We start from the raw sequence: 12,852 nt of genomic DNA, 5'->3' as shown, positions 1-12,852 counted from the left end.
AGAACCAATTCCAACAGTCTAAGAGATGTCCATCAAGAGCCTGGGACGGTGGTATAATGTAGACCTCAATGATACCTGGCAACTTGACAAACGAAGGCAAAACTTGGCTAATGACCTCAGGCGGATTAACAACACTGCACTCCTTGAGTGAGGCTTGAGATGTCACTCAAGGACTCCCGGGACCCCATAGTGAGGGGCGCTGCTCCCACCCTAGCAACAGGGAGGAAGTGGACCACAGCCACGTCTGTGCTACAGGCCAAATCGGCTCTGAGCCATAATGACATGGTGGGTCACGTCCAACAGGGCAGAGAAGGATTTGGTCTTGGCAACCTCGGTGGCAACAGGCATCTGTAACCGAACGTCAAAAAATGGTGGTGGAGGAGGTGTGTCGAAAGGAGGAAACAGTAAGACACGCCAGAGCCATAGCGCTGGCCGAGCAGGGTCACTGGATGAATTGGGAGAGTTTTGAAAAGAGGAAACTCTTATGGAGTGAAATCTGGTGAAATCGGTGGGACCTGATTTTTGGGGGGTGAAACCATACTGCATGTCTTCTCTGGCACATTGAATTTCTGTATGACTTGTGTTTTCTGTGAGAGCTTTATAAAATCAAGCAGCTAACCATGACGTCTGCCTTTACAAAACACTTGTCAATCACTAAAGAGTTCCTTCACTTGTCAGTCACTATGTGGTACTAAAGAGCTGTCTGAAATTCAGTTACAACCCACACAAAGTTACAGATTGGAGTATCCGAGTGCTGAGGTGCGCTTGTGCGCAAAAGTCACAAACACTCTGCTGACTCACTAACTGTACAGCTCCAAACCTCTTCCGACCTCAAAGTCAGCACAGAAAGTGGGCGCCACGAGCTTCGTAGTATGTGTTTACATGGCTGAACAGCTGCTATATTCGAACAAACGCCTTCAGAAGAGACTGCGACCTGAACGCAGTGCCTTCGACCGCTTGGCGACCAAAAACAAGTTACCACTATGTGACATGCAGTATGGTTTCACCTCCCAAAAAGCAGATGCCACCGAGATTTGAACGCGGATCGCTGGATTCAAAGTCCAGAGTGCTAACCATTACACCATGGAACCGATGAGAAGCTGTGTGAACTGTCATGTCATGGCAACCTGTCTAAAAGTATTCAGCCAAATGATCAGTATGCATGACATTGTAGATTATTCGCACTACGTTTCCATGGCTGAACAGCTGCTATATGTGTTATGAGAAGGATAATGTGTGTTTCTTCCAAAGTATCTAACAGTGGTAACCTCCACCAAACTGGCACTGCAATGTCAGAATGGCTGAGCGGTCTAAGAAGCTGCGTTCAGGTTGCAGTCTCCCCTGGAGGTGTGGCTTTGAATCCCACTTCTGACATTGAAGCTTTACTCTTCTTGATATTGTGACAAAATACTCTTGGGTTAACCACGAGCTTTCTAAAAACTTGCATATAACAATTGTGCACCATTCATTCCTCATCTTTGCTGCCCATCATTACAACTTTGCTAATGATGGGCAGCAGGTTAGTGTCATGATGTTACCTCAGACATGGTTAAAAGCCCTGTTAACGTAAGTGATTCTCGCCGGGTGCGGTGGCGCGTACCTGTAATCCAAGCTACCGGGAGGCTGAGGTTTGAGGATCGTTTGAGCTCAGGAGCTCTGAGCTGCAGCAGGCTATGTCGATCGGGTGTCCGCATTGCGTTCGGCATTGATATGGTGATCCTGGGGGAGCCTGAGACCACCAGGTCACCTAAGGAGGGGTGCACCGGCCCAGGTCGGAGACGGAGCAGGTCAAAGCCCCCGTGTCGCTCAGTAGTGGGATCGCACCTGTGAATAGATGCTGTAGCGCAGCCTGAGCAATACAGCTAGACCCAATCTTTATACACATCCTTATACTTGTCTCTAGATCACACAGCAGCCTGATCAGCATGTCTTGGTCTTTTTAATTCAAGTCCAAAACACTCACAAATCTGCTGCTCTGCTTGTCCGGCACCACCTCCACCTGCAGGACAGCTGCAACTACATCCTCCACTCTAAACACGCCACCGCCCAGCAGGTGGAGACAAACTCAAAGTAGGACATTTCCTTGGTGAGGAGAGAGGATGGAACCAAAAATGCATTTATCCCCGTGTTCTGTGTTGATGAAAATCACCCAACAGGAAAGCAGCTGGGCATTCATTTGAAACCAGTTCACAGGTTGGGCTGTGGTTCCCCCTCTAGCGTGTCTGCTTGAACTTTCAACTGTGAACCTCTTAGATCCAACCTTCCCAACTGCTCATCTCGCAAAAGACAAAATAGAAGAACCCAGAATGTCTTTTTATACCTGCTCACGCTTTTTCACGCTTCCCTCACAGGACGTCACATTTCACACTTTGGCCATCCAATCAAGTTGTTGACATCTAATCATTCCTGTCCACCACACCTGATCTTTCTATTTCGATCTGACTTACAACATTTAACACAAACTTTTAAATCAATATATTTTCTTAGTAATTATTTTTATTTGTTTATTACATGCACTTAACATACAAGTATGTCAAATGGAAATCAGCAACTGCGTGGGATTATTCAACTAGTTGGCTGCTGCAATGTGTCAGGATGGCCGAGCGGTCTAAGGCGCTGCGTTCAGGTCGCAGTCTCACCTGGAGGCGTGGGTTTGAATCCCACTTCTGACAATTGTATCTTGGCACTTCTTTCTTCCTTCTACTCATGGGTCTTTGATCAGTGGTTGTTGATCAATGGTCATGAGAATTTGCATAATCGTGATGAAGGAACTGACCTCCAAGCCCACTGTTCCTTCAGGGGGCTGCTTTCAGTCATTATGCAAATATACTGTTTATAAGATTGGGGAAACCTGCAGTCAGCTGACACTGAAGAAGTCACTTGGATGAGTGACGAGACATTTTTCCCACTGAAAACGCTACATTCAGATGAACAGAATCAACCTTTGGAGACTTCTTACTGTTGTGACAAAATACACTTGAAACTGGCAATTCTATATCAGTGGAGAACCAATTCCAACAGTCTAAGAGATGTCCATCAAGAGCCTGGGACGGTGGTATAATGTAGACCTCAATGATACCTGGCAACTTGACAAACGAAGGCAAAACTTGGCTAATGACCTCAGGCGGATTAACAACACTGCACTCCTTGAGTGAGGCTTGAGATGTCACTCAAGGACTCCCGGGACCCCATAGTGAGGGGCGCTGCTCCCACCCTAGCAACAGGGAGGAAGTGGACCACAGCCACGTCTGTGCTACAGGCCAAATCGGCTCTGAGCCATAATGACATGGTGGGTCGCGTCCAACAGGGCAGAGAAGGATTTGGTCTTGGCAACCTCGGTGGCAACAGGCATCTGTAACCGAACGTCAAAAAATGGTGGTGGAGGAGGTGTGTCGAAAGGAGGAAACAGTAAGACACGCCAGAGCCATAGCGCTGGCCGAGCAGGGTCACTGGATGAATTGGGAGAGTTTTGAAAAGAGGAAACTCTTATGGAGTGAAATCTGGTGAAATCGGTGGGACCTGATTTTTGGGGGGTGAAACCATACTGCATGTCTTCTCTGGCACATTGAATTTCTGTATGACTTGTGTTTTCTGTGAGAGCTTTATAAAAATCAAGCAGCTAACCATGACGTCTGCCTTTACAAAACACTTGTCAATCACTAAAGAGTTCCTTCACTTGTCAGTCACTATGTGGTACTAAAGAGCTGTCTGAAATTCAGTTACAACCCACACAAAGTTACAGATTGGAGTATCCGAGTGCTGAGGTGCGCTTGTGCGCAAAAGTCACAAACACTCTGCTGACTCACTAACTGTACAGCTCCAAACCTCTTCCGACCTCAAAGTCAGCACAGAAAGTGGGCGCCACGAGCTTCGTAGTATGTGTTTACATGGCTGAACAGCTGCTATATTCGAACAAACGCCTTCAGAAGAGACTGCGACCTGAACGCAGTGCCTTCGACCGCTTGGCGACCAAAAACAAGTTATCACTATGTGACATGCAGTATGGTTTCACCTCCCAAAAAGCAGATGCCACCGAGATTTGAACGCGGATCGCTGGATTCAAAGTCCAGAGTGCTAACCATTACACCATGGAACCGATGAGAAGCTGTGTGAACTGTCATGTCATGGCAACCTGTCTAAAAGTATTCAGCCAAATGATCAGTATGCATGACATTGTAGATTATTCGCACTACGTTTCCATGGCTGAACAGCTGCTATATGTGTTATGAGAAGGATAATGTGTGTTTCTTCCAAAGTATCTAACAGTGGTAACCTCCACCAAACTGGCACTGCAATGTCAGAATGGCTGAGCGGTCTAAGGCGCTGCGTTCAGGTTGCAGTCTCCCCTGGAGGTGTGGCTTTGAATCCCACTTCTGACATTGAAGCTTTACTCTTCTTGATATTGTGACAAAATACTCTTGGGTTAACCACGAGCTTTCTAAAAACTTGCATATAACAATTGTGCACCATTCATTCCTCATCTTTGCTGCCCATCATTACAACTTTGCTAATGATGGGCAGCAGGTTAGTGTCATGATGTTACCTCAGACATGGTTAAAAGCCCTGTTAACGTAAGTGCTTCACGCCGGGTGCGGTGGCGCGTACCTGTAATCCAAGCTACCGGGAGGCTGAGGTTTGAGGATCGTTTGAGCTCAGGAGCTCTGAGCTGCAGCAGGCTATGTCGATCGGGTGTCCGCATTGCGTTCGGCATTGATATGGTGATCCTGGGGGAGCCTGAGACCACCAGGTCACCTAAGGAGGGGTCCACCGGCCCAGGTCGGAGACGGAGCAGGTCAAAACCCCCGTGTCGCTCAGTAGTGGGATCGCACCTGTGAATAGATGCTGTAGCGCAGCCTGAGCAATACAGCTAGACCCAATCTTTATACACATCCTTATACTTGTCTCTAGATCACACAGCAGCCTGATCAGCATGTCTTGGTCTTTTTAATTCAAGTCCAAAACACTCACAAATCTGCTGCTCTGCTTGTCCGGCACCACCTCCACCTGCAGGACAGCTGCAACTACATCCTCCACTCTAAACACGCCACCGCCCAGCAGGTGGAGACAAACTCAAAGTAGGACATTTCCTTGGTGAGGAGAGAGGATGGAACCAAAAATGCATTTATCCCCGTGTTCTGTGTTGATGAAAATCACCCAACAGGAAAGCAGCTGGGCATTCATTTGAAACCAGTTCACAGGTTGGGCTGTGGTTCCCCCTCTAGCGTGTCTGCTTGAACTTTCAACTGTGAACCTCTTAGATCCAACCTTCCCAACTGCTCATCTCGCAAAAGACAAAATAGAAGAACCCAGAATGTCTTTTTATACCTGCTCACGCTTTTTCACGCTTCCCTCACAGGACGTCACATTTCACACTTTGGCCATCCAATCAAGTTGTTGACATCTAATCATTCCTGTCCACCACACCTGATCTTTCTATTTCGATCTGACTTACAACATTTAACACAAACTTTTAAATCAATATATTTTCTTAGTAATTATTTTTATTTGTTTATTACATGCACTTAACATACAAGTATGTCAAATGGAAATCAGCAACTGCGTGGGATTATTCAACTAGTTGGCTGCTGCAATGTGTCAGGATGGCCGAGCGGTCTAAGGCGCTGCGTTCAGGTCGCAGTCTCACCTGGAGGCGTGGGTTCGAATCCCACTTCTGACAATTGTATCTTGGCACTTCTTTCTTCCTTCTACTCATGGGTCTTTGATCAGTGGTTGTTGATCAATGGTCATGAGAATTTGCATAATCGTGATGAAGGAACTGACCTCCAAGCCCACTGTTCCTTCAGGGGGCTGCTTTCAGTCATTATGCAAATATACTGTTTATAAGATTGGGGAAACCTGCAGTCAGCTGACACTGAAGAAGTCACTTGGATGAGTGACGAGACATTTTTCCCACTGAAAACGCTACATTCAGATGAACAGAATCAACCTTTGGAGACTTCTTACTGTTGTGACAAAATACACTTGAAACTGGCAATTCTATATCAGTGGAGAACCAATTCCAACAGTCTAAGAGATGTCCATCAAGAGCCTGGGACGGTGGTATAATGTAGACCTCAATGATACCTGGCAACTTGACAAACGAAGGCAAAACTTGGCTAATGACCTCAGGCGGATTAACAACACTGCACTCCTTGAGTGAGGCTTGAGATGTCACTCAAGGACTCCCGGGACCCCATAGTGAGGGGCGCTGCTCCCACCCTAGCAACAGGGAGGAAGTGGACCACAGCCACGTCTGTGCTACAGGCCAAATCGGCTCTGAGCCATAATGACATGGTGGGTCGCGTCCAACAGGGCAGAGAAGGATTTGGTCTTGGCAACCTCGGTGGCAACAGGCATCTGTAACCGAACGTCAAAAAATGGTGGTGGAGGAGGTGTGTCCAAAGGAGGAAACAGTAAGACACGCCAGAGCCATAGCGCTGGCCAAGCAGGGTCACTGGATGAATTGGGAGAGTTTTGAAAAGAGGAAACTCTTATGGAGTGAAATCTGGTGAAATCGGTGGGACCTGATTTTTGGGGGGTGAAACCATACTGCATGTCTTCTCTGGCACATTGAATTTCTGTATGACTTGTGTTTTCTGTGAGAGCTTTATAAAATCAAGCAGCTAACCATGACGTCTGCCTTTACAAAACACTTGTCAATCACTAAAGAGTTCCTTCACTTGTCAGTCACTATGTGGTACTAAAGAGCTGTCTGAAATTCAGTTACAACCCACACAAAGTTACAGATTGGAGTATCCGAGTGCTGAGGTGCGCTTGTGCGCAAAAGTCACAAACACTCTGCTGACTCACTAACTGTACAGCTCCAAACCTCTTCCGACGTCAAAGTCAGCACAGAAAGTGGGCGCCACGAGCTTCGTAGTATGTGTTTACATGGCTGAACAGCTGCTATATTCGAACAAACGCCTTCAGAGGAGACTGCGACCTGAACGCAGTGCCTTCGCCCGCTTGGCGACCAAAAACAAGTTATCACTATGTGACATGCAGTATGGTTTCACCTCCCAATAAGCAGGTCCCACCGAGACTTGAACGCGGATCGCTGGATTCAAAGTCCAGAGTGCTAACCATTACACCATGGAACCGATGTGAAACTGTGTGAACTGTCATGTCATGGCAACCTGCCTAAAAGTATTCAGCCAAATGATCAGTATGGATGACATTGTAGATTATTCGCACTACGTTTCCATGGCTGAACTGCTGCTATATGTGTTATGAGAAGGATAATGTGTGTTTCTTCCAAAGTATCTAACAGTGGTAACCTCCACCAAACTGGCACTGCAATGTCAGAATGGCTGAGCGGTCTAAGACGCTGCGTTCAGGTTGCAGTCTCCCCTGGAGGTGTGGCTTTGAATCCCACTTCTGACATTGAAGCTTTACTCTTCTTGATATTGTGACAAAATACTCTCGGGTTAACCACGAGCTTTCTAAAAACTTGCATATAACAATTGTGCACCATTCATTCCTCATCTTTGCTGCCCATCATTACAACTTTGCTAATGATGGGCAGCAGGTTAGTGTCATGATGTTACCTCAGACATGGTTAAAAGCCCTGTTAACGTAAGTGATTCTCGCCGGGTGCGGTGGCGCGTACCTGTAATCCAAGCTACCGGGAGGCTGAGGTTTGAGGATCGTTTGAGCTCAGGAGCTCTGAGCTGCAGCAGGCTATGTCGATCGGGTGTCCGCATTGCGTTCGGCATTGATATGGTGATCCTGGGGGAGCCTGAGACCACCAGGTCACCTAAGGAGGGGTGCACCGGCCCAGGTCGGAGACGGAGCAGGTCAAAGCCCCCGTGTCGCTCAGTAGTGGGATCGCACCTGTGAATAGATGCTGTAGCGCAGCCTGAGCAATACAGCTAGACCCAATCTTTATACACATCCTTATACTTGTCTCTAGATCACACAGCAGCCTGATCAGCATGTCTTGGTCTTTTTAATTCAAGTCCAAAACACTCACAAATCTGCTGCTCTGCTTGTCCGGCACCACCTCCACCTGCAGGACAGCTGCAACTACATCCTCCACTCTAAACACGCCACCGCCCAGCAGGTGGAGACAAACTCAAAGTAGGACATTTCCTTGGTGAGGAGAGAGGATGGAACCAAAAATGCATTTATCCCCGTGTTCTGTGTTGATGAAAATCACCCAACAGGAAAGCAGCTGGGCATTCATTTGAAACCAGTTCACAGGTTGGGCTGTGGTTCCCCCTCTAGCGTGTCTGCTTGAACTTTCAACTGTGAACCTCTTAGATCCAACCTTCCCAACTGCTCATCTCGCAAAAGACAAAATAGAAGAACCCAGAATGTCTTTTTATAACTGCTCACGCTTTTTCACGCTTCCCTCACAGGACGTCACATTTCACACTTTGGCCATCCAATCAAGTTGTTGACATCTAATCATTCCTGTCCACCACACCTGATCTTTCTATTTCGATCTGACTTACAACATTTAACACAAACTTTTAAATCAATATATTTTCTTAGTAATTATTTTTATTTGTTTATTACATGCACTTAACATACAAGTATGTCAAATGGAAATCAGCAACTGCGTGGGATTATTCAACTAGTTGGCTGCTGCAATGTGTCAGGATGGCCGAGCGGTCTAAGGCGCTGCGTTCAGGTCGCAGTCTCACCTGGAGGCGTGGGTTCGAATCCCACTTCTGACAATTGTATCTTGGCACTTCTTTCTTCCTTCTACTCATGGGTCTTTGATCAGTGGTTGTTGATCAATGGTCATGAGAATTTGCATAATCGTGATGAAGGAACTGACCTCCAAGCCCACTGTTCCTTCAGGGGGCTGCTTTCAGTCATTATGCAAATATACTGTTTATAAGATTGGGGAAACCTGCAGTCAGCTGAGACTGAAGAAGTCACTTGGATGAGTGACGAGACATTTTTCCCACTGAAAACGCTACATTCAGATGAACAGAATCAACCTTTGGAGACTTCTTACTGTTGTGACAAAATACACTTGAAACTGGCAATTCTATATCAGTGGAGAACCAATTCCAACAGTCTAAGAGATGTCCATCAAGAGCCTGGGACGGTGGTATAATGTAGACCTCAATGATACCTGGCAACTTGACAAACGAAGGCAAAACTTGGCTAATGACCTCAGGCGGATTAACAACACTGCACTCCTTGAGTGAGGCTTGAGATGTCACTCAAGGACTCCCGGGACCCCATAGTGAGGGGCGCTGCTCCCACCCTAGCAACAGGGAGGAAGTGGACCACAGCCACGTCTGTGCTACAGGCCAAATCGGCTCTGAGCCATAATGACATGGTGGGTCGCGTCCAACAGGGCAGAGAAGGATTTGGTCTTGGCAACCTCGGTGGCAACAGGCATCTGTAACCGAATGTCAAAAAATGGTGGTGGAGGAGGTGTGTCGAAAGGAGGAAACAGTAAGACACGCCAGAGCCATAGCGCTGGCCGAGCAGGGTCACTGGATGAATTGGGAGAGTTTTGAAAAGAGGAAACTCTTATGGAGTGAAATCTGGTGAAATCGGTGGGACCTGATTTTTGGGGGGTGAAACCATACTGCATGTCTTCTCTGGCACATTGAATTTCTGTATGACTTGTGTTTTCTGTGAGAGCTTTATAAAATCAAGCAGCTAACCATGACGTCTGCCTTTACAAAACACTTGTCAATCACTAAAGAGTTCCTTCACTTGTCAGTCACTATGTGGTACTAAAGAGCTGTCTGAAATTCAGTTACAGCCCACACAAAGTTACAGATTGGAGTATCCGAGTGCTGAGGTGCGCTTGTGCGCAAAAGTCACAAACACTCTGCTGACTCACTAACTGTACAGCTCCAAACCTCTTCCGACCTCAAAGTCAGCACAGAAAGTGGGCGCCACGAGCTTCGTAGTATGTGTTTACATGGCTGAACAGCTGCTATATTCGAACAAACGCCTTCAGAAGAGACTGCGACCTGAACGCAGTGCCTTCGACCGCTTGGCGACCAAAAACAAGTTACCACTATGTGACATGCAGTATGGTTTCACCTCCCAAAAAGCAGATGCCACCGAGATTTGAACGCAGATCGCTGGATTCAAAGTCCAGAGTGCTAACCATTACACCATGGAACCGATGAGAAGCTGTGTGAACTGTCATGTCATGGCAACTTGTCTAAAAGTATTCAGCCAAATGATCAGTATGCATGACATTGTAGATTATTCGCACTACGTTTCCATGGCTGAACAGCTGCTATATGTGTTATGAGAAGGATAATGTGTGTTTCTTCCAAAGTATCTAACAGTGGTAACCTCCACCAAACTGGCACTGCAATGTCAGAATGGCTGAGCGGTCTAAGAAGCTGCGTTCAGGTTGCAGTCTCCCCTGGAGGTGTGGCTTTGAATCCCACTTCTGACATTGAAGCTTTACTCTTCTTGATATTGTGACAAAATACTCTTGGGTTAACCACGAGCTTTCTAAAAACTTGCATATAACAATTGTGCACCATTCATTCCTCATCTTTGCTGCCCATCATTACAACTTTGCTAATGATGGGCAGCAGGTTAGTGTCATGATGTTACCTCAGACATGGTTAAAAGCCCTGTTAACGTAAGTGATTCTCGCCGGGTGCGGTGGCGCGTACCTGTAATCCAAGCTACCGGGAGGCTGAGGTTTGAGGATCGTTTGAGCTCAGGAGCTCTGAGCTGCAGCAGGCTATGTCGATCGGGTGTCCGCATTGCGTTCGGCATTGATATGGTGATCCTGGGGGAGCCTGAGACCACCAGGTCACCTAAGGAGGGGTGCACCGGCCCAGGTCGGAGACGGAGCAGGTCAAAGCCCCCGTGTCGCTCAGTAGTGGGATCGCACCTGTGAATAGATGCTGTAGCGCAGCCTGAGCAATACAGCTAGACCCAATCTTTATACACATCCTTATACTTGTCTCTAGATCACACAGCAGCCTCATCAGCATGTCTTGGTCTTTTTAATTCAAGTCCAAAACACTCACAAATCTGCTGCTCTGCTTGTCCGGCACCACCTCCACCTGCAGGACAGCTGCAACTACATCCTCCACTCTAAACACGCCACCGCCCAGCAGGTGGAGACAAACTCAAAGTAGGACATTTCCTTGGTGAGGAGAGAGGATGGAACCAAAAATGCATTTATCCCCGTGTTCTGTGTTGATGAAAATCACCCAACAGGAAAGCAGCTGGGCATTCATTTGAAACCAGTTCACAGGTTGGGCTGTGGTTCCCCCTCTAGCGTGTCTGCTTGAACTTTCAACTGTGAACCTCTTAGATCCAACCTTCCCAACTGCTCATCTCGCAAAAGACAAAATAGAAGAACCCAGAATGTCTTTTTATAACTGCTCACGCTTTTTCACGCTTCCCTCACAGGACGTCACATTTCACACTTTGGCCATCCAATCAAGTTGTTGACATCTAATCATTCCTGTCCACCACACCTGATCTTTCTATTTCGATCTGACTTACAACATTTAACACAAACTTTTAAATCAATATATTTTCTTAGTAATTATTTTTATTTGTTTATTACATGCACTTAACATACAAGTATGTCAAATGGAAATCAGCAACTGCGTGGGATTATTCAACTAGTTGGCTGCTGCAATGTGTCAGGATGGCCGAGCGGTCTAAGGCGCTGCGTTCAGGTTGCAGTCTCACCTGGAGGCGTGGGTTCGAATCCCACTTCTGACAATTGTATCTTGGCACTTCTTTCTTCCTTCTACTCATGTATCTTTGATCAGTGGTTGTTGATCAATGGTCATGAGAATTTGCATAATCGTGATGAAGGAACTGACCTCCAAGCCCACTGTTCCTTCAGGGGGCTGCTTTCAGTCATTATGCAAATATACTGTTTATAAGATTGGGGAAACCTGCAGTCAGCTGACACTGAAGAAGTCACTTGGATGAGTGACGAGACATTTTTCCCACTGAAAACGCTACATTCAGATGAACAGAATCAACCTTTGGAGACTTCTTACTGTTGTGACAAAATACACTTGAAACTGGCAATTCTATATCAGTGGAGAACCAATTCCAACAGTCTAAGAGATGTCCATCAAGAGCCTGGGACGGTGGTATAATGTAGACCTCAATGATACCTGGCAACTTGACAAACGAAGGCAAAACTTGGCTAATGACCTCAGGCGGATTAACAACACTGCACTCCTTGAGTGAGGCTTGAGATGTCACTCAAGGACTCCCGGTACCCCATAGTGAGGGGCGCTGCTCCCACCCTAGCAACAGGGAGGAAGTGGACCACAGGCACGTCTGTGCTACAGGCCAAATCGGCTCTGAGCCATAATGACATGGTGGGTCGCGTCCAACAGGGCAGAGAAGGATTTGGTCTTGGCAACCTCGGTGGCAACAGGCATCTGTAACCGAACGTCAAAAAATGGTGGTGGAGGAGGTGTGTCGAAAGGAGGAAACAGTAAGACACGCCAGAGCCATAGCGCTGGCCAAGCAGGGTCACTGGATGAATTGGGAGAGTTTTGAAAAGAGGAAACTCTTATGGAGTGAAATCTGGTGAAATCGGTGGGACCTGATTTTTGGGGGGTGAAACCATACTGCATGTCTTCTCTGGCACATTGAATTTCTGTATGACTTGTGTTTTCTGTGAGAGCTTTATAAAATCAAGCAGCTAACCATGACATCTGCCTTTACAAAACACTTGTCAATCACTAAAGAGTTCCTTCACTTGTCAGTCACTATGTGGTACTAAAGAGCTGTCTGAAATTCAGTTACAACCCACACAAAGTTACAGATTGGAGTATCCGAGTGCTGAGGTGCGCTTGTGCGCAAAAGTCACAAAAACTCTGCTGACTCACTAACTGTACAGCTCCAAACCTCTTCCGACCTCAA

The 12,852-nt window shown here is 46.8% G+C and overlaps 9 non-coding genes across 9 annotated transcripts; 8 read left to right on the top strand and 1 right to left on the bottom strand.

Annotated features, from left to right (window-relative positions):
• The first annotated feature begins 1,579 nt into the window (after positions 1 to 1,579).
• Positions 1,580 to 1,878, top strand: LOC146653619 (signal recognition particle RNA). The gene has a single exon (XR_014907456.1).
• A 711-nt stretch (positions 1,879 to 2,589) lies between these two features.
• Positions 2,590 to 2,672, top strand: trnal-cag (transfer RNA leucine (anticodon CAG)). The gene has a single exon. It is a non-coding gene; the product is annotated as a tRNA-Leu (tRNA).
• Positions 2,673 to 4,584: 1,912 nt separating this feature from the next.
• On the top strand, positions 4,585 to 4,883 carry LOC146653617 (signal recognition particle RNA). The gene has a single exon (XR_014907399.1).
• A 711-nt stretch (positions 4,884 to 5,594) lies between these two features.
• On the top strand, positions 5,595 to 5,677 carry trnal-cag (transfer RNA leucine (anticodon CAG)). The gene has a single exon. It is a non-coding gene; the product is annotated as a tRNA-Leu (tRNA).
• Positions 5,678 to 7,028: 1,351 nt separating this feature from the next.
• Positions 7,029 to 7,100, bottom strand: trnaq-uug (transfer RNA glutamine (anticodon UUG)). Its single transcript has one exon. It is a non-coding gene; the product is annotated as a tRNA-Gln (tRNA).
• Positions 7,101 to 7,588: 488 nt separating this feature from the next.
• On the top strand, positions 7,589 to 7,887 carry LOC146653614 (signal recognition particle RNA). The gene has a single exon (XR_014907455.1).
• Positions 7,888 to 8,598: 711 nt separating this feature from the next.
• trnal-cag (transfer RNA leucine (anticodon CAG)) lies at positions 8,599 to 8,681 on the top strand. Its single transcript has one exon. It is a non-coding gene; the product is annotated as a tRNA-Leu (tRNA).
• Positions 8,682 to 10,592: 1,911 nt separating this feature from the next.
• On the top strand, positions 10,593 to 10,891 carry LOC146653612 (signal recognition particle RNA). The gene has a single exon (XR_014907454.1).
• A 711-nt stretch (positions 10,892 to 11,602) lies between these two features.
• Positions 11,603 to 11,685, top strand: trnal-cag (transfer RNA leucine (anticodon CAG)). Its single transcript has one exon. It is a non-coding gene; the product is annotated as a tRNA-Leu (tRNA).
• Positions 11,686 to 12,852: the final 1,167 nt, after the last annotated feature.

Source organism: Rhamphochromis longiceps, linkage group LG14 (assembly GCF_057381845.1).
Source record: "Rhamphochromis longiceps isolate RC_006_pf linkage group LG14, R_longiceps_female_GT1.1, whole genome shotgun sequence".
Lineage (NCBI taxonomy): Eukaryota > Metazoa > Chordata > Actinopteri > Cichliformes > Cichlidae > Rhamphochromis > Rhamphochromis longiceps.
Note: the sequence above shows the minus strand (reverse complement) of the source record. Positions and strands in the feature narration are given on the sequence as shown.